Source organism: Lissotriton helveticus, chromosome 9 (genome assembly GCF_964261635.1).
Source record: "Lissotriton helveticus chromosome 9, aLisHel1.1, whole genome shotgun sequence".
In the NCBI taxonomy this organism is placed as follows: domain Eukaryota; kingdom Metazoa; phylum Chordata; class Amphibia; order Caudata; family Salamandridae; genus Lissotriton; species Lissotriton helveticus.
Window position 1 is genome coordinate 10,063,712 of NC_136070.1, and position 25,546 is coordinate 10,089,257.

A 25,546-nucleotide genomic window follows, 5' to 3' on the forward strand; every position below is an offset into this window, starting at 1 on the left:
GAAAATGGTATAAAATAAATGCAAGTGGTATTTTCAGAAATTAAAAAAAACATTGAATAAAATCTAAGCATCTGCTAATCAGATTGAAAGAGGAGATAAAATGTAGCTTGAACCTGGATTGTCAGACTGAAATGTACACACTAACCCTAGTTGAAAAGGAGACCAAAGGCATACAGGAAGAGGTAATGCCCTTCACTGTAGTATGAAGGTGACTGTAGAATGTGGGTGCTCAGAGTCTGACGGTGATTGTGGAATGTGGGTGCCAATAGCATGAGGTGATTGTGGAGTGTGGGTGCTCAAAGTCTGAAGGTGATTGTAGAATATGGGTGCTCAAAGTCTGACGGTGATTGTGGAATGTGGGTGCTCAAAGTCTGACGGTGATTGTGGAATGTGGGTGCTCAAAGTCTGACGGTGATTGTGGAATGTGGGTGCTCATAGTATGAAGGTGACTTTAGAATGTGGGTGCTCATAGTCTGAAGGTGACTGTAGAATGTGGGTGCTCATAGTCTGAAGGTGACTGTAGAATGTGGGTGCTCATAGTCTGAAGGTGACTGTAGAATGTGGGTGCTCATAGTCTGAAGGTGACTGTAGAATGTGGGTGCTCATAGTCTGAAGGTGACGGTGGAATGTGGGTGCTCAAAGTATGAAGGTGACGGTGGAATGTGGGTGCTCATTGTCTGAAGGTGACTGTAGAATGTGGGTGCTCATAGTCTGAAGGTGACTGTAGAATGTGGGTGATCATAGTCTGAAGGTGACTGTAGAATGTGGGTGCTCATAGTCTGAAGGTGACTGTAGAATGTGGGTGCTCATAGTCTGAAGGTGACTGTAGAATGTGGGTGATCATAGTCTGAAGGTGACTGTAGAATGTGGGTGCTCATAGTCTGAAGGTGACGGTGGAATGTGGGTGCTCAAAGTCTGAAGGTGACTGTAGAATGTGGGTGATCATAGTCTGAAGGTGACTGTAGAATGTGGGTGCTCATAGTCTGAAGGTGACGGTGGAATGTGGGTGCTCAAAGTCTGAAGGTGACTGTAGAATGTGGGTGATCATAGTCTGAAGGTGACTGTAGAATGTGGGTGCTCATAGTCTGAAGGTGACGGTGGAATGTGGGTGCTCAAAGTCTGAAGGTGACTGTAGAATGTGGGTGCTCATAGTCTGAAGGTGACGGTGGAATGTGGGTGCTCAAAGTCTGAAGGTGACTGTAGAATGTGGGTGATCATAGTCTGAAGGTGACTGTAGAATGTGGGTGCTCATAGTCTGAAGGTGACGGTGGAATGTGGGTGCTCAAAATCTGAAGGTGACTGTAGAATGTGGGTGCCCATAGTCTGAAGGTGACTGTAGAATGTGGGTGCCCATAGTCTGAAGGTGACTGTAGAATGTGGGTGATCATAGTCTGAAGGTGACTGTAGAATGTGGGTGATCATAGTCTGAAGGTGACTGTAGAATGTGGGTGATCATAGTCTGAAGGTGACTGTAGAATGTGGGTGCCCATAGTCTGAAGGTGACTGTAGAATGTGGGTGCCCAAAGTCTGAAGGTGATTGCGGAATGTGGGTGCTCATAGTCTGAAGGTGACGGTGGAATGTGGGTGCTCAAAGTCTGAAGGTGATTGCGGAATGTGGGTGCTCATAGTCTGCAGGTGACTGTAGAATGTGGGTGCCCATAGTATTAAGTTGACGGTGGAATGTGGGTGATCATAGTCTGAAGGTGACTGTAGAATGTGGGTGATCATAGTCTGAAGGTGACTGTAGAATGTGGGTGATCCTAGTCTGAAGGTGATTGTGGAATGTGGGTGCTCATAGTCTGAAGGTGACTGTAGAATGTGGGTGCTCATAGTCTGAAGGTGACTGTAGAATGTGGGTGATCCTAGTCTGAAGGTGATTGTGGAATGTGGGTGCTCATAGTCTGAAGGTGACTGTAGAATGTGGGTGCCCATAGTATTAAGGTGACTGTAGAATGTGGGTGATCATAGTCTGAAGGTGATTGTGGAATGTGGGTGCTCATAGTCTGAAGGTGACTGTAGAATGTGGGTGATCATAGTCTGAAGGTGACTGTAGAATGTGGGTGATCATAGTCTGAAGGTGATTGTGGAATGTGGGTGCTCATAGTCTGAAGGTGACTGTAGAATGTGGGTGCCCATAGTATTAAGGTGACTGTAGAATAAGAATTTGAGATCCCTCTTAATGAGAAGGGCGCTTACAGTGGACAGTGGCGTGAAGCGCACTCCTCCAGAGCATTCCATCGGGTTTCCCCAGCTATGCTGACGCAGGCTTTAGACACCTACCCATGCCTGCTGACGGGTACTTTGGAAACGGACCTAGAGCTCTTGCAGCTCTGGTTGACCCAACGGCTAGCCTTTTGATCATCTTGACATTGCTAGACTTTGCCAACCATTCTGTCTTGTTTCCTCAATAAAGTTTTATGAACCAGTTCCTGACGATGCACGGGGCTGCCTTTTCTTCACTAGTTGTGCCAGTTAAACTGCTGAAGTCGACCGAAGATATGCTGTGGGTGAGACTTTTTCTTTGAGGCTCGCCGCCACGGAATCATCCATTCATGTGCTGCCTTTGCTTGAGGGTTTGTCCTGGCAGTGACTTTCATCTCACGTTTTAATGTATGTTTCCACATCTACCTGCTTTCTGGCTTTACAGGCGGTCAATTCTGCTTTTTCTTGTATTGTGGAAATTGTTGTCACTGCACTGTGTGTGCACTCTGTCTCTGCCAGTTTTGGGTGACATCAATAGAGTCTTTTATAGTGTGTCCTTTTTGTTTAAGTCCTCAAATTGGGTGCAAATCTATTTACACCTACTTGTGCATCTGCAGTGTCTTATTCATTACAAGTGTTTATTTTATGAGTTTTAATTTGGGTGCACTAGTTCAGAGCATGCTTTAACCACATCGCTGCGGCGGCTAATCCCCCGCAGCGCTAAGGGGGCGGGGCGGCCGCCCGGTGGCCGCATGCTGGTGACGGAACCGCTCCGTCATCAGCCGCGGTTGGGCTGTGCTCATGATGGAGCGGTTCCGTCATGGCCCCGCCCGGTCAATAGAACGCCCAGTGCAGGCGCGGAATCCACGCTGCGCAGGCGCGGCGGACGGGCCATGACGGAACCGCTCCGTCATCAGCACAGCGACACCGCAGCTGATGACGGAGCGATTCGTCATCAGCATACAAAGGGTTAATCATGGGGTTCCATGGCTCTACGTATTATATTTCCTTCTGTGTTTTTTTTGTTTTGTTCCCTTGCTGAGGGGGAGTGCCTCTACAGCACAACTCGGGTGAGAGATCGCTCACCGGCGTGGGGCACAGGTATACCAGGCTCTGTTGTTATGCTATTGCATTGTGTAACTAGAAGTATTTTATGATGCCCACTTTTAACATGTACCTCCACTAGGTATTAGTGTGTTTCACTTTTCACAGTGCTCCAGTGTGTTCTCAGAGTTTTATTCGGGTGAGTAATCGCTCACTGGTCTGCTGCACAATTCGCTAATGTTTCACAGTTGTATTTTCTTGCCTACAGTTTAGTGTGTAATGATGCCACAGTTCTGCGCTAATTAATGTATAAACAAAAAATAGAGGGAGAAGGAGGTTAAACCCGACCAGGTCGGCCTCCAGTCAGTATTTGCAATACAGGAACCCTATGTGTAGGGTCCGGAGACCTGGTGGGTGTTGTGTGGTTACTGCTTACTGTTGGACAGGCCGCATGGTCGGGCTGCCCCCCCTCCCCGCAGTAGGACCTGGACCCTGGCTCTCCCTGCATCCCCAGCCAGAGTCCCTAAACGACCACCCGAAGTACCCTGCAATCCCTCCACTACAAGACACCAGCCCCGGACCCAGCTGGCCCGGGTCACCATCCACACCCCGACATCGAACCGGCCGCCATCTTGGGGCACTGCAGCACGAGGCCGCGTGGCCTCAACTCGACCCTAACCCTGGGCCCGGCCGGCCCCGACATCGGGGCACCAACCTCCCCCCAGGAGGCAGAGCGACCACTTGGCAAATCAATGGGAGAAGGAATCGTCAACGGCTCCCCTCCGCCAGGTGTCGATCACCCCCGGCCGCCCTGGGCGCTGGCTCCACCCCCCTGCTGGGTGTCTGGACTCCCTCATCCCGGACCTCCCGGCCCCCAGGCGCGAGGGTCCGGACATCAAAGGGGACCAGACCTATAACTGGGGCAGTGCCAGACCAGGGAGGCAGTTGTATCCTGGAGTCGAGAGACCCGAGAAGAACTCATCCGTGACTGGCCTGCTGGCGCTGCCGCGGCCCTCTGCCTCGTGAACCCATCTTGGCCTGCTGGCGCTGCCGCGGCCCTCTGCCTCGTGAAACCATCGTCTTGGCCTGCTGGCGCTGCCGCGGCCCTCTGCCTCGTGAAACCATCGTCTTGGCCTGCTGGTGCTGCCGCGGCCCTCTGCCTCGTGAAACCATCGTCTTGGCCTGCTGGCGCTGCCGCGGCCCTCTGCCTAGTGAAACCATCTTGGCCTGCTGGCGCTGCCGCGGCCCTCTGCCTCGTGAAACCATCGACTTGGCCTGCTGGCGCTGCCGCGGCCCTCTGCCTTGTGAGACTACCATCTTGGCCTGCTGGCGCTGCCGCGGCCCGATCCACAGACCCTCCAGCTCGAGGATTGTGAGCTCGCCCCTTACCACTACCTGTACCGATCCGGTACCAAGACTGTCCCGCTACCCCCTTTCCCTACAGAGACTAGAAGTGAGAGGACCCCCGGGTCCGAGATATCCTGTATCGCTGATATCCTTGCCTTAAGAACCTTATATAAAGCATTGAACTCGACTTGGTGTGGTGCCTGTTTGTGGGGAGGGAGGTAACTTGTCTGTACGATCACCGGAGACGGTCCCCCTCGGGGATCTCTCCCTCAGTAGCCGGCCGACCCTCAGGGTCCCCGTCTAACATTGGTGGCCAGCGACGGGATCCGAACCTACGCATAATCGTACAGAAAGTCACCCGACCCACGACACACGACCACCATGACAACAGAGAGCGGAACAACGGAGAAATTCCAGATGGAAAAATTGGAAGACTACAACCACCGAGAACTGAAGCAATATTGCATGGAACTTGGTCTCCCAACCACGGGTCTGAGTACGAAGGAAGACTTCAAACGAGCCCTAGAAGCCTGGGCGGAAACGGGTACGGCCGTACCCCGAACACAAACGACCGAAACGAGCCCCGCACCAACTAAAGAAAGAGCGGGTCTCTCCCTGGAAGAGATCCGAGAAAGAGAAAAAACCAGACTCCACGAATTAGAACTAGCCCGACTTCGCTTGGATGGAGAACTCAAGCTGGCCGAACAAAAAATAACCCTGGAACACTTACGGCTCAAGGAAGAGCGAGAAGACAAGCAAAGACAGAGAGAGCTAGAGGAAAAGAAACTAGAGTACGAACATGAGCGCGATCTCAAAGCACTGGAGATCCAGAAACAGAATAAAGACCTCGGGCTCCCCGAACGACCGACCCCGTCTGCCTCGACCGAACCCAAGGTTCACATCCCCAAAGATGTCATCCGGGAATACCACAAGAACGATGATATACAGCAGTGGTTTAAAGCCTATGAGGTGGCAATGACCTCCCACCGGATTCCCCGAAGCGATTGGGGAGCCGGATTATGGGGGAGGTTTGTCAACGAAGGGCGGGACGCCCTGCTGCAACTCCCGGACCAGCTGATGATCTCCTACGACCACATGAAGGCCGCCCTCCTCACTCGATACGGGCTCACACCTGAGATGTACCGCCAACGGTTCCGCGACTGCAAACGGATTCCGGGTACAACTTGGGTGGAGTACGTGAACTTTTTTAGCCGAGCCTTCGAGGGGTGGATCAAGGGCAACAAAGTAACCACCTACGAACAACTCTTTGACCTTATCGTATGGGAACACCTGTCGAACAACTGCTTCGTGGAGCTCCGGCAACACCTCCTGGACAGTAAGCTAACCGACCCTCGACAACTCGCCGTCGAAGCCGACCGGTGGGAAAGCACCCGAGTTGGCCGGAACGCACCCAGCGAATTATCCAGACCGTATCGCCCCCGAGGGGGAGGAGGGAGTCAGGGTCGGGGGAGAGACCCCGGCCCCTCGTCACCCCCCAGAAACCCCTCGACCCCGGTTGGCCGAGGAAGCCCTGCCGTCCGGGCCGGTTTCCGGGCCAACATTACGTGCCACAGGTGCCAGCGACCCGGCCACTACGCCAGTGATCCCAACTGCCCAAAGAATCCGAACACTACCCCCCGCCAAGTTGCAGCGGCGGCCCTAGGGGAAGAACTAATCCCGGAAGACCAAGAAGAGTACGAGACCGATCCCTCTGAATGGGCGCCCGCCGCCATGGCACTGGTCTGCTTAGGGGAGAGAGACATGGTTCCGCGGGCCCCCCTTCCCGCCAACACCCAGAAGTACGGTCAATGGGTCAACATTAATGGCCGCCGGGCGGAAGCCCTCCGCGACACCGGGGCCAGTGTAACGGCGGTCCGACGCCACCTCGTCACTCCCGACCAAATCTTGCCGAACATTCTTTGCCCTGTCCGATCAGCCGACAACTCCGAAAGCCTATGCCACATGGCCTGCGTCGCCTTCGAATGGGGAGGAGTAACAGGGATGTTAAAAGTAACTGTCCGCGATGATGCCCCCGTGGACTGCCTCCTAGGAAACGACCTTGAAAGCTCTCCATGGGCAGCTGTCGAACGGAGGGAGCACCTGGGGATGCTTGGCCTCCCCGAATGGGTCTGCGTCACGACCCGGTCCATGACCGCCCGCGCGGTCCCCAGCCCAGAAGAGCCCGAGTGGCCAGAACCTCCTCCCGCGCTCATCCCAGAGGAGGCCGCCCCAGGAGCCAGTCCATTGACCCAAACCGAAGAAGGATCCGACCAGCTTCGGGACATCCCTGACCTGGCACAATGGCGGCAGGAGGGAGGCCCCACGCAGGAACAATTCCGGGCCGAACAGAAAACCTGTCCCTCTCTCGAAGGACTCCGGCAGCAAGCCCTGGCCCAGAGCACCGGGGATACCTCGGGGGCCCACTGGATCTACTGGGACCAAGACCTGCTCTACAGCGAGCAGAAAGTGGCGGAACTAGGGGCCAGTCGGGTGCTGGTGGTGCCCCTTCGCTTCCGAGACTTCCTCCTGAACTTAGCCCACGATGTCCCCCTTGCCGGACACCTGGGGCAGGATAAAACCTACGACCGCCTGGTGACCCATTTTTTCTGGCCCCACATGCGAAAGGATGTCACCAACCACTGCAAGGCCTGCCCCACCTGCCAGGCCAGCGGAAAAAGTGGCCGAAAAATCAAAGCACCATTGCAACCCTTTCCTGTCGTCACCACCCCGTTTGAACGAGTGGGAATAGACATTGTGGGGCCCCTCGACCCTCGAACAGCCCAAGGACACCGGTTCATCCTGGTCCTCGTAGACCACGCCACTCGCTATCCCGAGGCCATCCCTCTTCGGACGGTGACGGCCCCCGTGGTGGGCCGGGCCCTGATGGGGATCTTCTCCCGGGTGGGGTTCCCCCGGGAGGTCGTCAGTGACAGGGGCACGAACTTTATCTCCAGATATATGAAGTCTCTTTGGCAACAATGCGGGGTCACCTACAAATTCACGACCCCCTATCACCCGCAAGGAAACGGACTGGTCGAGAGGTTCAACCGCACCCTCAAGGGGATGATTATGGGCCTAGAAGAACCCCTTCGACGCCAGTGGGACGTGCTACTTCCCTGCCTCCTGTTTGCCTATCGGGAGGTCCCGCAGAAGTCCCTCGGCTTCAGCCCATTTGAACTCCTGTACGGGCACCCCGTCCGGGGCCCCCTCAGCCTAGTCAAGGAAGGTTGGGAGCAGCCTCCCCAGAAAACTCCCCCGGACATCTACAGGTACCTCCTAGCTCTCCGCAACCAGACCCGGCAGTTCCGAGACACCGCCAAAGCCAATCTCGAGGCCAGTCAGGAGGACATGAAGAGGTGGTACGATCAGCACGCGTCCTCCATTGAGTTCGAACCGGGACAACAGGTCTGGGTGATGTCCCCGGTTGAACCCTGTGCACTCCAAGACCGATGGTCCGGGCCCTTCAAGGTAATCGAACGCAAAGGGCCCGTCACCTATTTAATCGACATGGAGACTGCCCGGAACCCCCTACGGGTCCTCCATGCCAACAGGCTAAAACCCCATTTTGTGCGATCCGAGCTCAGCCTCCTGATGGCTACCGATAATGGGACAGAAGAAGACTCCGAACCCCTTCCGGACTTACTGAGGGCCTTCGAGCAGGATGGCTCCGTGGAAGGGGTCCAGCTCTCCGAGGCCCTGTCCCCGGAGCAACGCCAAGACTGCCAAACGCTCCTGAGGCGGTTCGCCTCCCTGTTCTCCCTCACCCCCGGAGTCACCCCCTGGTGCCTCCACGATGTGGACACCGGGGACAGCCCTCCTATCCGACACCGGGCCTACCGCGTACCAGACCGGGTACGAGCCTGCATCCAGACCGAGGTGTCCAAAATGCTGACCCTGGGAGTGATCGAACCCTCAGACAGCCCCTGGGCAAGCCCAGTCGTCCTGGTTCCCAAGGCGGCCGCCCCGGGCGTTGCCCCTGAGCTCCGGTTCTGCGTGGACTATCGGGGGCTGAATGCAGTTACCAGGACCGACGCTCATCCCATCCCCCGGGCCGACGAGCTAATTGACCGGATGGGGGCCGCCCGCTACCTGAGCATCTTCGACCTAACAGCGGGCTACTGGCAGATCGGCCTCACCCCTCGGGCCCAAGAACGATCCGCCTTCTCTACCCCAGACGGGCACTACCACTTTAAAGTCATGCCCTTCGGCATGAAAAACGCCCCGGCCACGTTCCAACGGCTGGTAAACCAGGTACTGGCGGGCCTGGAAGACTTCAGCGCCGCCTACCTGGACGACATTGCTGTGTACAGCCACCAGTGGACCGACCACCTCCGCCACCTGCGGGAGGTTCTACACGCCCTCCAGCAAGCCGGGCTCACCATCAAGGCCAGCAAGTGCCAGGTTGGCCAAGGGTCCGTGACCTACCTGGGACACCAAGTGGGAAGCGGGCTAGTGGCTCCTCTCCAACTCAAGATTGCTGCCATCCAGGCCTGGCAACCCCCTACGACCCAAACGGAGGTCCGGGCCTTCCTGGGGCTCACCGGATACTACCGGCGGTTCGTGAAGGACTATGGCAGCATCGTGGGGCCCCTCACAGAGCTCACCTCCAAAAAGGGCCCCAAAACCGTCAACTGGACCCTGGACTGCCAATCGGCCTTCGAGAAACTAAAGACCGCCATGTGCACGGCCCCCGTGCTCCAGGCTCCCGACTACAGCCGGGAATTCATTGTGCAGACGGACGCCTCCGATCATGGTGTGGGGGCCGTCCTCTCCCAACTCAACGCCGAAGGGGTCGACCATCCGGTGGTCTTCATCAGCAGACGCCTCTTGCCCCGAGAACAGCGCTGGAGCACCATTGAGAGAGAGGCCTTCGCCGTAGTCTGGGCACTCAAGAAGCTCCGGCCATACCTCTTCGGCACCCACTTCCGGGTGCAAACAGACCACCGACCCCTGCAATGGCTGATGCAAATGCGGGGAGAAAACCCGAAGCTGTTGCGCTGGTCCATCTCCCTGCAGGGGATGTACTTCACGGTGGAACATCGTCCAGGCCAGGACCACGCCAACGCCGACGGCCTGTCACGCTTTTTCCGCCTCAGCGAGGAGAGTCCCCAGGAAGATGGCTGACTCTCCCCGCCTTCAGCTGGGGGGGACGCATGTTGGACAGGCCGCATGGTCGGGCTGCCCCCCCTCCCCGCAGTAAGACCTGGACCCTGGCTCTCCCTGCATCCCCAGCCAGAGTCCCTAAACGACCACCCGAAGTACCCTGCAATCCCTCCACTACAAGACACCAGCCCCGGACCCAGCTGGCCCGGGTCACCATCCACACCCCGACATCGAACCGGCCGCCATCTTGGGGCACTGCAGCACGAGGCCGCGTGGCCTCAACTCGACCCTAACCCTGGGCCCGGCCGGCCCCGACATCGGGGCACCAACCTCCCCCCAGGAGGCAGAGCGACCACTTGGCAAATCAATGGGAGAAGGAATCGTCAACGGCTCCCCTCCGCCAGGTGTCGATCACCCCCGGCCGCCCTGGGCGCTGGCTCCACCCCCCTGCTGGGTGTCTGGACTCCCTCATCCCGGACCTCCCGGCCCCCAGGCGCGAGGGTCCGGACATCAAAGGGGACCAGACCTATAACTGGGGCAGTGCCAGACCAGGGAGGCAGTTGTATCCTGGAGTCGAGAGACCCGAGAAGAACTCATCCGTGACTGGCCTGCTGGCGCTGCCGCGGCCCTCTGCCTCGTGAACCCATCTTGGCCTGCTGGCGCTGCCGCGGCCCTCTGCCTCGTGAAACCATCGTCTTGGCCTGCTGGCGCTGCCGCGGCCCTCTGCCTCGTGAAACCATCGTCTTGGCCTGCTGGCGCTGCCGCGGCCCTCTGCCTCGTGAAACCATCGTCTTGGCCTGCTGGCGCTGCCGCGGCCCTCTGCCTAGTGAAACCATCTTGGCCTGCTGGCGCTGCCGCGGCCCTCTGCCTCGTGAAACCATCGACTTGGCCTGCTGGCGCTGCCGCGGCCCTCTGCCTTGTGAGACTACCATCTTGGCCTGCTGGCGCTGCCGCGGCCCGATCCACAGACCCTCCAGCTCGAGGATTGTGAGCTCGCCCCTTACCACTACCTGTACCGATCCGGTACCAAGACTGTCCCGCTACCCCCTTTCCCTACAGAGACTAGAAGTGAGAGGACCCCCGGGTCCGAGATATCCTGTATCGCTGATATCCTTGCCTTAAGAACCTTATATAAAGCATTGAACTCGACTTGGTGTGGTGCCTGTTTGTGGGGAGGGAGGTAACTTGTCTGTACGATCACCGGAGACGGTCCCCCTCGGGGATCTCTCCCTCAGTAGCCGGCCGACCCTCAGGGTCCCCGTCTAACACTTACTAAGTCAGTGTGTACCAAAAATGTAAGAAAGAAAAATTTCTTTCTAGAGTCCCCTCACTCACCGGGGTTGCCCCACGGTGACATGCTTCATCATTGGGGCCATCCCAGTTCTCTACGAAAAGGGGCGTGCTGCGACAAGGCGACTACGCTGGAGCACTGGTTTTGTGAGATGACTATGTGTGGTGCTAGTGTGGTGATGGTGGAGTGGGTGTGAAATTAAAAATACCGTGCTAGTGGGCCTCAACAATTTATTTTGCTCCTAGTGTGGTATAAAAATTAAAAAGGGGTAACACTGTGTTCTAACTTTTACTGAGCTAGATCAGTGTTAAGGTCGACATGTTTCAAGCTCCCCCAAGCTTTTCCTCAGGACCATACAGGGTCCAGCCCTGTATTGCCACTCCTGTTTTCAATTGAAAAAGTATAATAATAAATACTAATTATTTATATTAATAATAAACACTGTTGATAAAAAAACATGCGTGTAGTTGTACATACGGTTGGTATTGTACTCGTAATGCTGTAAAAGAGAAGAACAGTTGTTTAATGGTAGACACCCCCTCCCGAAAAAGGGGGGAACAACTCACATGCATCTCACTTCCTCTAGGGCGTGAGTGTGCCCTGGGCACCATACTGGTGCGTGCTGGTTTTCAAACCGGTGTAGAAAAATAAAGCACTGTGAATCAAGTGGTTTAGTGATTTTACACACAAGACAAACAGACTTAATGTGACTACTGACAAGACACACAACACATACACACAAAATAATAGCATGGCTGATGGTTATATTTACATAAACGAGTGTTTTTTAACACCCCATGGTCTTAGGCAAGGGCAGGAACGCCTCGTGGAAACATTGCTGAAAAAGGAGTTTCAAGGTTAGAGTTAGACGGGCTCCCTTACTATGTTGCCTTTTAGAATTGCTGGTATCCCTGCAACCTAGCCTCGTTGTGTACTTACTTCCTATCGGCAGACCCGCTCGGTAATACCTGATGCTTCCTCACCCGACCGCATACTAAAGAAAAACGGGCTCCCGGTGTGTTTTGAAGGCGCGAGCTTCCGGGTTGCACTGAAGTGTCTGTACACTAGAGCGCTTGCTTGTGGCGGCCATCTTGTGAGGATGTCATCGCGCTTAGCGCGAGTGATCAAGAGTTTTCAGTATTACTTTGGTATTATACCGATTTAGAAGGTGTAAAGCAATTTACAATGATGCTGGATATGGGGGTATATTTATAAGACAATTTAGAACCCAGGTATTAGGACTCGGAAAACTGTTGTTTTTTGCAAAATAAGATTAACATAAATTTAGAAAACGGATTAGGGACATTGGGCTGACAGGCTATATTGCCTAATGGCAGTGGTTAGTAAATGTAGAAGGTCTTATTTATGGTTCGTGGGACACTATATCGGAGTGTTGGATTGGTTTCAGTTTTACAGTTCATTTCGTATTAGCAGCTGGCCTCAGGGCGAAAAGCCCCCCACGGGATTTCATCATTAAGCCCAAGGGTGTCTGTACGCAGACGGAACACCCATCTTTGCTCTTTCTCATGGAGGATTCGTTCCAGGTTGTCTTTGTTTTTGACTGCCTCTATGACCACCCAGGTCAAGTCGTTAGGTGTATGGTTCTGTTCAATGAAGTGGGTGGTCATTCTTGTTGTGGCTCTTTTGCACCTGATGTTACTTCTGTGTTCTACTATGCGGGTACTGACCTTTCTCGTGGTCATACCCACATAGTGTAAATTGCATGTGCAAGTTATCAAATACACCACTCCACTGGTATTGCAATTGGAAAATCCCTTAAGCTCCCATTTCGTAGTGTTGTTGAAGGTTATAGTTTTGGTTGGGGAAGTCAAATGACAGACACTACAATTGTTGCATGGGAAATGACCATTAGGTAATGGTTGGGATCTTACTGTCTGGGTTATCGATGTAGGACGGGTATGTACCAAATAATCTTTCAAGTTTTTACCCCGCCTATGGCTGAACATTGGGGTTGGTATGTTCAGGCCGCCGCTATTGAGTATTGGCCAATGTTTTTTGATTATTTTGGACACACTGTCAGAAACTTGATTGAATGTAGTGATACAGATGGGTTTTTTGTTCTCAGGTTGTGTTCTTTCCTTGGGTTCTAATAGGGCTTCCCTATTGTTGTTGGCCGCCCGCTTCTTAGCCTCTTTGATAAGTTTATTAGGCTATTTTCTGTTTCTCAGCTTGTTGCTCAAGTCCTCCGCTTGGGTTAGGTAGTCAGATTTCTTACTGCAATTCCTGCGTAAACGGAGGAATTGCCCAAACGGGAGGTTTTGTTTGAGATGACGAGGATGGAAACTATCAAAGGTTAAGAGGCAATTACGTGCTGTCTCTTTGAAGTGGGTTGTTGTCATCAATCTGCCTGACTCAGCATGAATGTTTAGATCCAAGAAAACTAGATCAGTCTTGCTCATTGAGCAAGTGAACTTCAGGAATGGGTCCTGTGTGTTGAGCCAAGTCAGAAAAGTCAGTGCGTCTTCTTCCGTGCCTTCCCATATCAACAGAATATCGTCGATATAGCGTTTCCAATGCAGGATTCGGTGTCTGTGGGGATTTCTCTCATTCAGTATTTTGTTTTTCTCCAGTTGATGGACGTACAGTCCGGCTATGCTCGGCGCAAATGTACTGCCCATACTGGTCCCGTGTTGTTGTTTGTATAGGGTTGATTCGAAACGGAAGAAGTTCTCACACAGTGCTAATTGGCAGCATTCCAGTACTACATGGCGGGGGGTGTGGAATTCCCACTCGCTCTCGTAAAGTACTTCCTCCAGAATCTGTAATGTCTCTCTGTGTGGTAAGCTGGTATATAGACTTTCGACATCCAGACTTATCAGAAGACTGGATGTCGCGTCAAAAGTTAGATTTTGTAAGAGGCACAGTACGTCCTTAGTGTCCCTCAGATAGGTATCCGTTTTTTGCACTAAGGGTCTGAGGAAAGCATCCGCGAATTGTGAGAGAGGCTCTAAGATTGAACCTATCCCCGAGACTATAGGCCTCCCTGGTGGATTGTCTAGTCTCTTGTGGATTTTGGGGATGGTGTAAAAGTATGGTACTGTTGGCTTCTTATTTGTTAGGAACTCAATTTCTTTCTTACTTAGCCAATCGTTGGCTTGACATTCCTCTGTTAGATATGCAATTGAGATTCTCAATCGTTCTGTAGGGTCTTCATCCAGTATGGCATAGTTCCGTGTGTCTCCTAGTAGGCGGAGGCACTCATTTCTGTAATCCGTGGTATTCTGTAGTACAATTGCACCGCCTTTGTCGGCTGGCTTGATGGTAATGAGGTTGTTCTTTGACAGTTCTTGCAATGCTGATTGTTCAGCTTTGCTAGTATTATGAAATACTTTGATTGTGCGTGGGTCTAACTCCTGTGCCTCTCTCATGATCGCTTTTTCAAAAGTTAATACTTCCACCGGTAGGCTGTGTGCTGGAGGGACAAAATTCGATTTTTTATGCAGTCCTGTGTCACTCTTTGTTCGTTCTGTAGGATCTTTGTCTTGGAAGAATACCTGCAATTTGATTTTTCTCAGGAACTCCTTTAGTTCAACACACAGTTTGAACTTATCTGTGGTAGGGGTGGGAACAAATCCTAAACCCTTATTCAGCACTTGGTTCTGTGTGGCTGTGAGGCTTAGTGATGATAGATTTACCACTAAATCGGGTTGGTGCTCGTGGTTGCTTCCGGGGGGCCTTTGCTCCGTGTATGACGTGTTGTTGTCACCACTGGTTCTGCCCATTGTACTCCCTGGCTGGGTTTGTTTTTTGCTCTCTGCGTCTGACCGCCTCTCCCTAAAAAAGGTTTCCTTTGGTTGCCTTGGTTGCCTTGGTCATTTCCCCAATTCTGATAGTTGGGTTGATTGTACATTGGTGGGCCATAGAAAAAAGGCGGGGGAGGAGGGCAAAAATTATTATATGGGTCCTGGTACATTGGCCACATTGGTGCTTGGTTGCCTCTATACCCTCTTGTGTTGCCTCTTCCTCTTCTGGGTCTTCTGTTGGGGGGGGTGTTATAATTGCTTGATCCCCCAGAGCTACTTGATCCTGTGTCAGAGCCATCACTGTCGGTGTTGTATCCAGGGTTTCTGTTGCTGGTTCTGTAATCGTCCCTGATATAGGGATATACTTTATCATGAGCAAAAGATTTCTTGTCTTTAGACAGTTTTATGTATTTTGAATCCTTTAGGCTGATTTCAAATTCAGACATGGTTTTGTTGAGTTCATTTAGTCTTTTTGTGAGTTCAGCTGGAGTCTGTCAGCCCAATGTCCCTAATCCGTTTTCTAAATTTATGTTAATCTTATTTTGCAAAAAACAACAGTTTTCCGAGTCCTAATACCTGGGTTCTAAATTGTCTTATAAATATACCCCCATATCCAGCATCATTGTAAATTGCTTTACACCTTCTAAATCGGTATAATACCAAAGTAATACTGAAAACTCTTGATCACTCGCGCTAAGCGCGATGACATCCTCACAAGATGGCCGCCACAAGCAAGCGCTCTAGTGTACAGACACTTCAGTGCAACCCGGAAGCTCGCGCCTTCAAAACACACCGGGAGCCCGTTTTTCTTTAGTATGCGGTCGGGTGAGGAAGCATCAGGTATTACCGAGCGGGTCTGCCGATAGGAAGTAAGTACACAACGAGGCTAGGTTGCAGGGATACCAGCAATTCTAAAAGGCAACATAGTAAGGGAGCCCGTCTAACTCTAACCTTGAAACTCCTTTTTCAGCAATGTTTCCACGAGGCGTTCCTGCCCTTGCCTAAGACCATGGGGTGTTAAAAAACACTAGTTTATGTAAATATAACCATCAGCCATGCTATTATTTTGTGTGTATGTGTTGTGTGTCTTGTCAGTAGTCACATTAAGTCTGTTTGTCTTGTGTGTAAAATCACTAAACCACTTGATTCACAGTGCTTTATTTTTCTACACCGGTTTGAAAACCAGCACGCACCAGTATGGTGCCCAGGGCACACTCACGCCCTAGAGGAAGTGAGATGCATGTGAGTTGTTCCGCCCTTTTTCGGGAGGGGGTGTCTACCATTAAACAACTGTTCTTCTCTTTTACAGCATTACGAGTACAATACCAACCGTATGTACAACTACACGCATGTTTTTTTATCAACAGTGTTTATTATTAATATAAATAATTAGTATTTATTATTATACTTTTTCAATTGAAAACAGGAGTGGCAATACAGGGCTGGACCCTGTATGGTCCTGAGGAAAAGCTTGGGGGAGCTTGAAACATGTCGACCTTAACACTGATCTAGCTCAGTAAAAGTTAGAACACAGTGTTACCCCTTTTTAATTTTTATACCACACTAGGAGCAAAATAAATTGTTGAGGCCCACTAGCACGGTATTTTTTATTTCACACCCACTCCACCATCACCACACTAGCACCACACATAGTCATCTCACAAAACCAGTGCTCCAGCGTAGTCGCCTTGTCGTAGCACGCCCCTTTTCGTAGAGAACTGGGATGGCCCCAATGATGAAGCATGTCACCGTGGGGCAACCCCGGTGAGTGAGGGGACTCTAGAAAGAAATTTTTCTTTCTTACATTTTTGGTACACACTGACTTAGTAAGCAGTAACCACACAACACCCACCAGGTCTCCGGACCCTTCACATAGGGTTCCTGTATTGCAAATACTGACTGGAGGCCGACCTGGTCGGGTTTAACCTCCTTCTCCCTCTATTTTTTGTTTATGCATCAAGCAGCCACGGGCTGCGGGAGTCTTTTCTTAAAGATAAGGTCAACTGAAAGGTACACACCTGGTTGATCAAGTGACTAGACATCACACACACAGTAATTCTCACTATAAAGATACCATGGCACAGAACACAGGATTATCATTCTCGGAAGATGAAGTTGATAGAGCTATTGCCTCCATGCTACCACATGCAGGGGCACCCACAGGAGAAAACAGTGATGCAAGCCAATGTTGGGACGAACTGACCGAATTAAAAAGAACTCAGATAAAAACACTGATCCATGGTGTCATGATGGCGGAATATTTACAAGCCAACGCAGCACCAAGAGGCCTTATAGTCAGGAATGAACCTTTCATTTTCCAGCATGATAAACAATTTAAACTAGATTGGTCACAAATATCCTGGCACTGTACCAGAGACTGGCTGGTCCTAATTATAAAAACCGCAACCAGATTAGTAGACTCCCTGAAGGAAGAGATCCATTCCATGGAGATCCGCCTCAAGTCTTTCCAGACTCCAGCTGAACTCACAAAAAGACTAAATGAACTCAACAAAACCATGTCTGAATTTGAAATCAGCCTAAAGGATTCAAAATACATAAAACTGTCTAAAGACAAGAAATCTTTTGCTCATGATAAAGTATATCCCTATATCAGGGACGATTACAGAACCAGCAACAGAAACCCTGGATACAACACCGACAGTGATGGCTCTGACACAGGATCAAGTAGCTCTGGGGGATCAAGCAATTATAACACCACCCCCAACAGAAGACCCAGAAGAGGAAGAGGCAACACAAGAGGGTATAGAGGCAACCAAGCACCAATGTGGCCAATGTACCAGGACCCATATAATAATTTTTGCCCTCCTCCCCCGCCTTTTTTCTATGGCCCACCAATGTACAATCAACCCAACTATCAGAATTGGGGAAATGACCAAGGCAACCAAGGCAACCAAAGGAAACCTTTTTTAGGGAGAGGCCGTCAGACGCAGAGAGCAAAAAACAAACCCAGCCAGGGAGTACAATGGGCAGAACCAGTGGTGACAACAACACGTCATACACGGAGCAAAGGCCCCCCGGAAGCAACCACGAGCACCAACCCGATTTAGTGGTAAATCTATCATCACTAAGCCTCACAGCCACACAGAACCAAGTGCTGAATAAGGGTTTAGGATTTGTTCCCACCCCTACCACAGATAAGTTCAAACTGTGTGTTGAACTAAAGGAGTTCCTGAGAAAAGTCAAATTGCAGGTATTCTTCCAAGACAAAGATCCTACAGAACGAACAAAGAGTGACACAGGACTGCATAAAAAATCGAATTTTGTCCCTCCAGCACACAGCCTACCGGTGGAAGTATTAACTTTTGAAAAAGCGATCATGAGAGAGGCACAGGAGTTAGACCCACGCACAATCAAAGTATTTCATAATACTAGCAAAGCTGAACAATCAGCATTGCAAGAACTGTCAAAGAACAACCTCATTACCATCAAGCCAGCCGACAAAGGCGGTGCAATTGTACTACAGAATACCACGGATTACAGAAATGAGTGCCTCCGCCTACTAGGAGACACACGGAACTATGCCATACTGGATGAAGACCCTACAGAACGATTGAGAATCTCAATTGCATATCTAACAGAGGAATGTCAAGCCAACGATTGGCTAAGTAAGAAAGAAATTGAGTTCCTAACAAATAAGAAGCCAACAGTACCATACTTTTACACCATCCCCAAAATCCACAAGAGACTAGACAATCCACCAGGGAGGCCTATAGTCTCGGGGATAGGTTCAATCTTAGAGCCTCTCTCACAATTCGCGGATGCTTTCCTCAGACCCTTAGTGCAAAAAACGGATACCTATCTGAGGGACACTAAGGACGTACTGTGCCTCTTACAAAATCTAACTTTTGACGCGACATCCAGTCTTCTGGATGTCGAAAGTCTATATACCAGCTTACCACACAGAGAGACATTACAGATTCTGGAGGAAGTACTTTACGAGAGCGAGTGGGAATTCCACACCCCCGCCATGTAGTACTGGAATGCTGCCAATTAGCACTGTGTGAGAACTTCTTCCGTTTCGAATCAACCCTATACAAACAACAACACGGGACCAGTATGGGCAGTACATTTGCGCCGAGCATAGCCGGACTGTACGTCCATCAACTGGAGAAAAACAAAATACTGAATGAGAGAAATCCCCACAGACACCGAATCCTGCATTGGAAACGCTATATCGACGATATTCTGTTGATATGGGAAGGCACGGAAGAAGACGCACGGACTTTTCTGACTTGGCTCAACACACAGGACCCATTCCTGAAGTTCACTTGCTCAATGAGCAAGACTGATCTAGTTTTCTTGGATCTAAACATTCATGCTGAGTCAGGCAGATTGATGACAACAACCCACTTCAAAGAGACAGCACGTAATTGCCTCTTAACCTTTTATAGTTTCCATCCTCGTCATCTCAAACAAAACCTCCCGTTTGGGCAATTCCTCCGTTTACGCAGGAATTGCAGTAAAAAATCTGACTACCTAACCCAAGCGGAGGACTTGAGCAACAAGCTGAGAAACAGAAAATACCCTAATAAACTGATCAAAGAGGCTAAGAAGCGGGCGGCCAACAACAATAGGGAAGCCCTATTAGAACCCAAGGAAAGAACACAACCTGAGAACAAAAAACCCATCTGTATCACTACATTCAATCAAGTTTCTGACAGTGTGTCCAAAATAATCAAAAAACATTGGCCAATACTCAATAGCGGCGGCCTGAACATACCAACCCCAATGTTCAGCCATAGGCGGGGTAAAAACTTGAAAGATTATTTGGTACATACCCGTCCTACATCGATAACCCAGACAGTAAGATCCCAACCATTACCTAATGGTCATTTCCCATGCAACAATTGTAGTGTCTGTCATTTGACTTCCCCAACCAAAACTATAACCTTCAACAACACTACGAAATGGGAGCTTAAGGGATTTTCCAATTGCAATACCAGTGGAGTGGTGTATTTGATAACTTGCACATGCAATTTACACTATGTGGGTATGACCACGAGAAAGGTCAGTACCCGCATAGTAGAACACAGAAGTAACATCAGGTGCAAAAGAGCCACAACAAGAATGACCACCCACTTCATTGAACAGAACCATACACCTAACGACTTGACCTGGGTGGTCATAGAGGCAGTCAAAAACAAAGACAACCTGGAACGAATCCTCCATGAGAAAGAGCAAAGATGGGTGTTCCGTCTGCGTACAGACACCCTTGGGCTTAATGATGAAATCCCGTGGGGGGCTTTTCGCCCTTAGGCCAGCTGCTAATACGAAATGAACTGTAAAACTGAAACCAATCCAACACTCCGATATAGTGTCCCACGAACCATAAATAAGACCTTCTACATTTACTAACCACTGCCATTAGGCAATATAGCCTGTCAGCCCAATGTCCCTAATCCGTTTTCTAAATTTATGTTAATCTTATTTTGCAAAAAACAACAGTTTTCCGAGTCCTAATACCTGGGTTCTAAATTGTCTTATAAATATACCCCCATATCCAGCATCATTGTAAATTGCTTTACACCTTCTAAATCGGTATAATACCAAAGTAATACTGAAAACTCTTGATCACTCGCGCTAAGCGCGATGACATCCTCACAAGATGGCCGCCACAAGCAAGCGCTCTAGTGTACAGACACTTCAGTGCAACCCGGAAGCTCGCGCCTTCAAAACACACCGGGAGCCCGTTTTTCTTTAGTATGCGGTCGGGTGAGGAAGCATCAGGTATTACCGAGCGGGTCTGCCGATAGGAAGTAAGTACACAACGAGGCTAGGTTGCAGGGATACCAGCAATTCTAAAAGGCAACATAGTAAGGGAGCCCGTCTAACTCTAACCTTGAAACTCCTTTTTCAGCAATGTTTCCACGAGGCGTTCCTGCCCTTGCCTAAGACCATGGGGTGTTAAAAAACACTCGTTTATGTAAATATAACCATCAGCCATGCTATTATTTTGTGTGTATGTGTTGTGTGTCTTGTCAGTAGTCACATTAAGTCTGTTTGTCTTGTGTGTAAAATCACTAAACCACTTGATTCACAGTGCTTTATTTTTCTACACCGGTTTGAAAACCAGCACGCACCAGTATGGTGCCCAGGGCACACTCACGCCCTAGAGGAAGTGAGATGCATGTGAGTTGTTCCCCCCTTTTTCGGGAGGGGGTGTCTACCATTAAACAACTGTTCTTCTCTTTTACAGCATTACGAATACAATACCAACCGTATGTACAACTACACGCATGTTTTTTTATCAACAGTGTTTATTATTAATATAAATAATTAGTATTTATTATTATACTTTTTCAATTGAAAACAGGAGTGGCAATACAGGGCTGGACCCTGTATGGTCCTGAGGAAAAGCTTGGGGGAGCTTGAAACATGTCGACCTTAACACTGATCTAGCTCAGTAAAAGTTAGAACACAGTGTTACCCCTTTTTAATTTTTATACCACACTAGGAGCAAAATAAATTGTTGAGGCCCACTAGCACGGTATTTTTAATTTCACACCCACTCCACCATCACCACACTAGCACCACACATAGTCATCTCACAAAACCAGTGCTCCAGCGTAGTCGCCTTGTCGCAGCACGCCCCTTTTCGTAGAGAACTGGGATGGCCCCAATGATGAAGCATGTCACCGTGGGGCAACCCCGGTGAGTGAGGGGAATCTAGAAAGAAATTTTTCTTTCTTACATTTTTGGTACACACTGACTTAGTAAGCAGTAACCACACAACACCCACCAGGTCTCCGGACCCTTCACATAGGGTTCCTGTATTGCTAATTAATGTATACACATCCTTGTGTCTGGTGGTGGTCATCACAGTTATCCCTTAAATTAGGGATACTTTAGGAGGTTTGGGTCATGGGTTTGTTCCCTTTTCCCATGCAAAATCATTTTGTGTAACCCTTTCACAGGCTTGGATATGGGTTGATATCCCATGGTCAGTTGTGCGCAGTACTAATGTACAACCAGGGTATACCCCACTTACAGCTGCGCGCAGTACAAAAGTACAACTGGGCTGTGTGTTTTGGGTGCTAACCTCTCACACAGGATAATGGGTGGTTATTAAGCATGGGCGGATTTTGCGAATTGGCAATCCGCGAAATTGCGTATTTACGGATTCGCAATCCGCAAAATCCGCGAACTCTCGCGAATTTTGCGGATTCCTTTGTTTTTGTGTTCGCAAGTGTTTCTGCCATTTCGCAAGGGTTTTTTACCAGTTCGCAAACGCGAACTTACTTGTCGGGTAGCAACGGTCGCGACCATGTTGTTTCTACGTCTGGTTCATCACAGCCCCCTCTGTTTCACCACTGCCACCCTCTGTTTCACCACTGCCACCCTCTGGCTCACCCATGCTATCCTCTGGCTCACCCATGCCACCCTCTAGTTCATCACTGTAGATTATGGGGAGAAAAGCACACCTGCCCTGCCTAAACTGACATGAATGAATTAGGGGCTGATTAATGTGTCACTGAATTTGAACTTCCAGGCTGGCACCTGCTTCCTTATCTGTAATTGCTTTCTGTTGCAGTGTATTTTTTTCAACAGGACCTTTGTTGTATACTTGTAGCTATTCTCTGAGCCTGCTGTGAGGGTCAGAGCAGGGTCATAGAATAGTTGCAAGTAGGCAACTGAACTCTGAAGGGGCCCCTCAGGAAGCACTACAGGGAATGGTTACTAATGATAAGGTTGAACTTTTGCACCTGCTGAGTGCTTTCAGTTTTGTCTGTATTTTGCTTTCTGTTGCAGTGTAATTTTTTTAACAGGACCTTTGTTGTATACTTGTAGCTATTCTCTGAGCCTGCTGTGAGGGTCAGAGCAGGGTCATAGAATAGTTGCAAGTAGGCAACTTAACTCTGAAAGGGCCCCTCAGGAAGCACTACAGGGAATTGTTACTAATGATAAGATTGAACTTTTGCACCTGCTGAGTGCTTTCAGGTTTGTAAAATTCCAAATATCCAGCAGCATCCACAAAAAGTAATCCTTCCAGGTCAAGATCCAAATCAAAGTGACCAGCACATGAAGAAAGCACTGGGAGGAGCCTGCTGGACAGGAACAGGAAGTTGGAGACTGTGGGGCACTTCCTTCCTCCCACCCCCCCCCCCAAAATGGACTCCTTGCAAAAAAAAGTGCAGGCAAATGTCAACCTGAGGAGTTATTCTGATAAAAATCATAATTTTAAAGGTTTATGCTGCCTGCTGGTGGATTTCTTGTGCAAAATTGCAAATTTTGCAATCTCGCAATTGCGAGATTGTCACTGCCCGCTGCATCTACGTGTTTGCAAGTGTTTACTCCAGCGAAATTGTATAGTATTCTAGTTGGCAAGTGCGACCAAGCAAAAAATCCGCTTCGCACAGATTTACGAATTTTTGGCAAGTTCGCGAGAGTTCGCGGATTGCGAATTTGCAGAAAATCCGCAAACTCCGCGAGCGGAACGGATTTTACGCCCATGCTTAGTGGTTATCCCATATCGTGGTAGTTCCCTTGTAGTTGGGATAGGTGTTGCGGGGTATTTTATCTTTGACATTACAGTTTAGTATTTTACAGCTTGTTTCAGTAAATTACTATTGGTACTGGTGTCTCTACACTACGCTTCTAAATACTTTTATAATTTTGGGGGAGGATGGGGAATATTGTTTCACATGTATTTTGATGTATTTTTCCCATCATTTCTGGATTTGTATCGTTCATTATTCTGAGATGCTTTGTTTATTGTTGCATCCTGAAGTTATGAATTATACTGCTTACTTGTGTATAGTTTTTTCTTTATTTGCTATTGTTATTTTGTTTGTAATGGAAAGGGATAATGTTATATCCTAAGTATTGCATTTACGTGTAATCAGCCTGGGTCTTCCTAGCTGCTCAGCTAGAGTGAGAGATGGTGACGGAATGTTGATGTGCCTGTGATGCGTGGAATGCCTGGGTGCCTGAGTGGATGAGTGGGGACATTTGGAGATGGGCTGAGCAGCAAGGCAGGCTGCTCCTGGTGGGGCTGGTGTATGGCTGGTACATGACTTGTACCCTTCTAGGGCTGGCTGGACTAAGATTGATACTATGATGACATGGATCTAATAAAGAAGACTTGAAACTACTATTCAAGGCTACCAGTGTCTTCATGTACAGAGCACAACCCGGTCCTAGGATGCTTGTTTCTGGTCCAGGGAGGACCTGCTTGGCACTTCGGGCTGGACTGTTCCCATGGCCAGGTCTAAACTGGGGTGGCATGGTGAGCAAAAGAATGTTGGATTTAACCCAGATCTCTTGCGTGGGGGTGAATGTTCTGATTTGTTCTGCATTCCATCCATCAATTGTGTGTCCTTTGCTTTCTCGCCCAAAGTGCCCAGGGTATTCCAAGACATGGGAGCCGGGCTCCATGTGCCACTGGAATCAAGCTATCATGGCTGATGAAGGGTGAAACCCCGAAACCGGTCTTAGGATGCTTGTTTCCGGTCCAGGGAGGACCTGGCTTGGCAGTTCAGTCTGGATTGTTCCCATGAGGCACAGGGTCAAGACTGATTTGCATGTGGCCAGGTCTAAACTGGGGTGGCGTGGTGAGCAAAAGAATGTTGGATTAAACCCAGAGCTCTTGACATGGGGTGAATGTTATGATTTGTTCTGTATTCTGTCCATCAATTGTGTGTCCTGTACTTTTAATCAGAGCACAGGCCCTGGGTCTGGTTATTAAAACACAGGGCGCAATCATAGTCAGAATAACAGCATCAAGTAGTCAAAATGAGGCCAAAAACATACGGGGGGGACTGCAAAAGCCCTGGTTTCCCGCAGGATTGCTGCTGCACGCTGCATCCTTAACGCAGGACCCCACTTCTCATTGGAAAGGCTGCTGCGCAATGCATCCTTGATGTAGGATTTTGCATCGCAACTCCATGGAACAGCTGCAGCTTGGCACATCCTCATCATAGGACCTTATATCACTGCTCTGCAGCTGCTCATAATGGCTGTTGTAAGATGCATTCTCGACGAAGGACCAGGCATCTCGGCCCTAAACCACTAATGTGCAATGCATCCTCGACGCTGGACCTCGCAGCACTCTGTAACCTGGATTTAAGGTACTTTGTTCGGCTGGCCTACCCTGGTCCTTGTATCCGGTCAGCGTTCCATCGTGGTCAATCTGAACTTGTGAGTTTGTCCCAGTTCGGTGTAATCAGATTTGTGCTTTTGAACCCTATTCTTACCTAAATCTTTAAAATTGCATACCGCTCGTTCTACGAGTACATTTTTGCTATTTTGGTGACAAATAATTTATTACATTTTACTCTAAGTTTCTAAATTGGTGTGGGATTTGTCTTGTGTTGTGTTTTCACTTTATTACTAATTGAAGGGCTGCATACATTTTTACACATTGTCTCTACGTTAAGCCTGACAGCTTTTGTGCCAAGCTACCAGATGGTTAAGCACAGGTTGATTTGAGGTTTGCTTGTTTTTCACCTTGACACAAATTGTGTTGCTACTTAAATAGGGTTTCACCCCAGTCGACTAGTAACCCAATTTCCTACAAATGTGATTGAAATTTTCAAATCGATGACTCCAACCCTCAGTTCGAGATTAGTCCATCCGAGCAAGAGCAGCAAGGACAGGACACTGTGCCTCGTTTGCGCAGTGCAAATACCATACTTATCTTCCTGAGCTATCATGTGTGACGTTAATCACTTCAGTTGCTGCCTTGAGAAGAAGAAGTGCTAAGTTCCTCGAAAATTCAAGGTGGAGTCAAGCATGTTACTGGAACGGCCCCCAAGACACGGCAACTATGACTTGG

The 25,546-nt window shown here is 49.7% G+C and overlaps 1 protein-coding gene and 1 long non-coding RNA gene across 5 annotated transcripts in view; one reads left to right on the forward strand and one right to left on the reverse strand.

Moving 5' to 3' along the window:
* The window catches only part of LOC144780855 (uncharacterized), an 800,768-nt gene that overhangs the window by 337,452 nt on the left and 437,770 nt on the right, over positions 1-25,546 (reverse strand). The window lies entirely within an intron of this gene.
* LOC144780851 (uncharacterized) overlaps positions 1-25,546 on the forward strand; it is a 300,811-nt gene that overhangs the window by 140,255 nt on the left and 135,010 nt on the right. The window lies entirely within an intron of this gene.